At 42.7% G+C, this 4,143-nt stretch overlaps 1 pseudogene across 1 annotated transcript; it reads left to right on the forward strand.

Annotated features, from left to right (window-relative positions):
- The first annotated feature begins 2,566 nt into the window (after nucleotides 1–2,566).
- On the forward strand, nucleotides 2,567–3,552 carry LOC308649279 (claudin domain-containing protein 1-like; annotated as a pseudogene). Its single transcript has one exon. The product of its transcript is annotated as a claudin domain-containing protein 1-like (transcript).
- The last annotated feature ends 591 nt before the right edge of the window (nucleotides 3,553–4,143 follow it).

The raw sequence follows: 4,143 nt of genomic DNA on the forward strand, positions 1-4,143 counted from the left end.
TGTAAGATGTTTTTCCAGGACCTGAAAGTGCCCTTCTCTGTGGGTCTGTGGTCACATTGGCTGCTGGGTTCATTCATCCCTTCCGGGGATGAGCCGTCACCTACCCCCTTGCAGCTGGGAAGGACCCTGTGGCTTCACTGTGGGCAGATAACTGCCATCACCGTTGGCCCTTCTCCAGGCATAAGAAGATAAGTGATGCCTCTCTCTTCTCCACTGTGGCATGAAAATCTCATCTCATTTTTAGTGGGAGTCTAGAGTAGAATGCAGAGCTGTGAGGAGGGGTGAGGGGTGAGGGCTCATCTCAGGAACCCCCTGTGGGGAGCTCAAAAATTCTAAAATTTCTGTGAGTTCTCTAGAAGACTCCATGGAAGTGGGAGAGCAGGTAACTAGGCCCAGTGAGAAATCAGTCCCTTTGCATGTGCATCTCTACTTCCCTGTGGTTTGGTGGGTCATGGGTCTATTCACACACACACTGCCCCCTTACCTTGACAGGTCAAATTGTGCCAGGGGTCAGAGACATAACCTAACAACTGTGTGAGTCTATACCAGGTGACTTTCTTCATGGCAAATATTATCAAAAAACAGTGGCCATGGTTTCTGCAGCCACTAACGTTACCTGCTGGAAATGCAGTTGTAGCATTCAGCAATACAGGGGAAACCAATGGGCCAGGTTCTGTTTTCCAAGGCATGGTGGGGAGGACCTCCACTGCCCCCCTCTGACTTCACTGCTGCTACTCATATGTTGATTCTGCACCAGGTCCACTTTACCTATGGTACTCAAGCTGTGGTGACAGAATGGAATTGGTGAGTGTCAGGGAATATGGAAATTAGGATTGAGGTGAGGAAAGGAAAGTGGGGGGTGCAAGTGCTTGCTGATTTGGTACTTACCCTTTGTCTTAGTTTGTTTTCTGTTGCAATAACAAAATGCTGGAGACTGGGAACTTTATTTTTTAAGAGATTTGTTTAGCTCACAGTTCTGTAGGTTCAAGAGCAAGGTGCTGGCTTCTGCTTGGCTCTGGAGAGGGCCTCATGGTAACTGAGATCATAGCATTGGGAGGATGCATATAAGTGCCAAGTGGAGTATGGAGGTGCCAAATTCCCTTATAACAGCCCATTCTTACAGGAATTAACCCGATTCCATGAGACCTGCATTAATCTTTTCCAAGGGTGGTGCCCTCATGACCTGATTGCCTCTTAAAAGCTTCCCCCATCTCAGTATCTCCACACGAGGACTAAGCCTTTGTGGCAAACAGAAATCTTTGGGGACAAATCAGTCAAACAATAGCATCCTTCTCCCTCCTCTGTATAACACTTGGTATTTTCTGAAGAATTAAGACAAGGGTCTTGGAACAAGGACTTGAACATGGGGCATGATCAGTTTACATGATGATTCTGAGAACTTGGGGAGACAAAAGGCTGGGACAATGACAGAAACTCCTGGGTATAATAAACTGTCACCCCCTGTAGTAGCATAGTATATTTTTCTCTACTCTTGTGTTCCTTTCAACAGATCTGTCATCAAGACTGATGAAAACAGAAGCTGAATATTTGCACAAGATGGAATTATTACTAGGGGAATAACTGAAACAAACCCGCTAGCTTTGCCTGTTCCTAGTCAACTTAAAAATCACTAATTTTGGAGGTCACACAGCTGGGTGGATACGTTATTGTTTTCCTAGTAGCTTTACTGTAGATAACACCTCTGATGTGGGTTATAATGATAAAGGTTGCCTAGGTTACATTTCAGGGACCTGTGGGCCACTTCTGTTGAAAACACTGACTTCATTGGGCCTGCCGTAGGTGTCTGATAGGTGACTGGGATGGAATGAAAAGGCTGGTTATCTCTGTCTTCATACTAATCTCTGCCCCCTTTGCTGCCTTAGCACTTGGGTCAATTCCACTCAGCTCTGCTTGTAGACATACTGATTGGTGGTGGGAGCTGCTATGTGTTTTCCTCTACTCTGCCACCCTGGTGCTTTTCCACCAGCTGTAGCAGCACAAGCATCCAAGGTCCTTCTCTGCTATTCTAAGACCCAGATCAAGCCACAAGGCCAGGACATTTGCACAGATGATGGTAGCAGCTTCAAGAGTAGCTCAGCCAATCCTGGGACAACTCTACTGATACTACCTGGTGTCTGAATCTGATAAAAAAAATGTAACTGGAACCATGCTCTGGGCAGGTGGGAAATTACCAGACCCTAGGCACACCCCCCCAGCATATCAATTAAGACCTTCCATCTCCCTTTGTTAGGGAAGCTGTCTGGTTCCTCCATCATGCTGTTTCCCTTCAGTGGAAGTCCTACTTATTCCACAATTAAAGCCCTGCCTGCAAGTGCTTCCCAAACTTGGCTCAGTTTTGTTTCCACCGTTTCTGAATCAAAAGTTCCCTTCTTGGATTACGAAGAGGGTGAGCTCTGGGGGAAGTGCCTCAGAGGAGGTACCGGGAGAGTAGGGTGCTGTGTTCTGAGCTGAAGGTGAAGCTGGTGGAGCAAGAAGACACAGGTGGGCAGTCTGAATGCCAGAGTGGATATCTGTTTCACTAAAGCATTTATAATTAATTCCTTGTGTGCTGAGCCTCATTTCCACCACCTACATGGCAGCCGCAGTTGGCACAGACTTTGGGTATGAATATTGATTTCCAGTTCAATTGATTCAAGTGATTTGAATAAAAGCCTCTGGGAAGACTTCATTAGTGATGAGGCAGATGAAAAGACTTATAATGATGCACTTTTCTGATATAATGGCACAGTATGGAGACAGTGTATCACCATACCCCCAAACACACATTGGTATGCTCCACCAGAAAGGACAGCCATTTGATAAGGTGACAAAATTTGATAAGGTGACAAAATGCATGCATTTTATACTAAATGAGCAGTTCATGGAGAAATTTTGTTGATCCCGAAAACATAATAGTGGAATTGATCTACTTGGGAACTATTTTTGGCAGTGCCAGTTCCTTTTCCCTTTTGTTAGTCTAGGTTTGATGTGCTTTGGGGCTTGGATTGGACTTTGTGCTTGTATCTGCTGAAGCTCGTATCCCCCCATGCCAAGGGCATTCTCCATCCCTGGCAGGTCTGAGTACACTGGGCTTAGGAAGTTGTTTGGTTGCTGGCCTACTCCAGCACAATCTAGAGCTACCTAAGGATGTGTCTGGTGAATCGGGATGGTCCTTATACCTGGCTTGTGTTTCCACTCCCTTACAGTTCACGGCTTCTCTTCTATTCATCTGGGCTGTTCACACAAACTGGAAAGAGTACACTTAATGAAGACATATCCGGTGGCGTGAATAGGATGCTGCCTGCTTTACATTTACCATTTTTAATATTTTTGATATTGATGTTTTCCCTTGCCTCCCTCCTAAATGTTTTCATTTTTTTTGATATACCATTTTATCCTGAACATCCATTTTATTTATACACACACACATACCACTTAATTACATTAAATACCACTAAAATTTATGTAGTTTCCTCAGAGTGATTCCATTTCTCAAACTAATCTAGGTTCAAAGTCTAGACAGAAAGAAATAGAGATTTGACACAAATTTGTGACAGAAAATTGGTTGTGGGAAATTGACCCAGACTAAGTTCTGCTTATGTCTATTAGACTTTCCACTAAAAGCGTAGTAACCACTGTGCCATCAACAAATTTCTTTGGTAAACCTCTTATTGTTAGAATTTCATGTTCACTTTGATGTTGTAGATAGCCAATCAACCAGGCATATTAGTGCTATTTTCAAAAACTCCCTATAAATGGAATATTATCTAAGATCCTTTTTTTTTTTTTTTTGGTAAACTTTGGCACATAGCTTCACCTGATGTGAAATATGGCAGCTATTTATGTCTATACCATGTCCATCATCTACAAGAAGTGAAAAATATAGTATTTACTTGAAATTTTAACTTTGTAACTAGAAAAGTCTAATTCAGCCAGATAAACTGGCTAATCTTATTTTATTGTATTGCTTAAAAAAAAAAAACCAACAAATTCCTTTATAGGATTTTCTTTCCTTTCTTTCTTTTTTTTTTTTTTTTTACATATTTTTTAGTTGTTGATGGACCTTTATTTTATTTATTTAAAAAATTTGTGTGGTGCTGAGAATTGAACTCAGTGCTTCACATATGCTAGGCAGGCATTCTA

This window comes from Spermophilus citellus, assembly GCF_964194105.1.
Source record: "Spermophilus citellus genome assembly, chromosome: 5".
In the NCBI taxonomy this organism is placed as follows: Eukaryota; Metazoa; Chordata; class Mammalia; order Rodentia; family Sciuridae; genus Spermophilus; species Spermophilus citellus.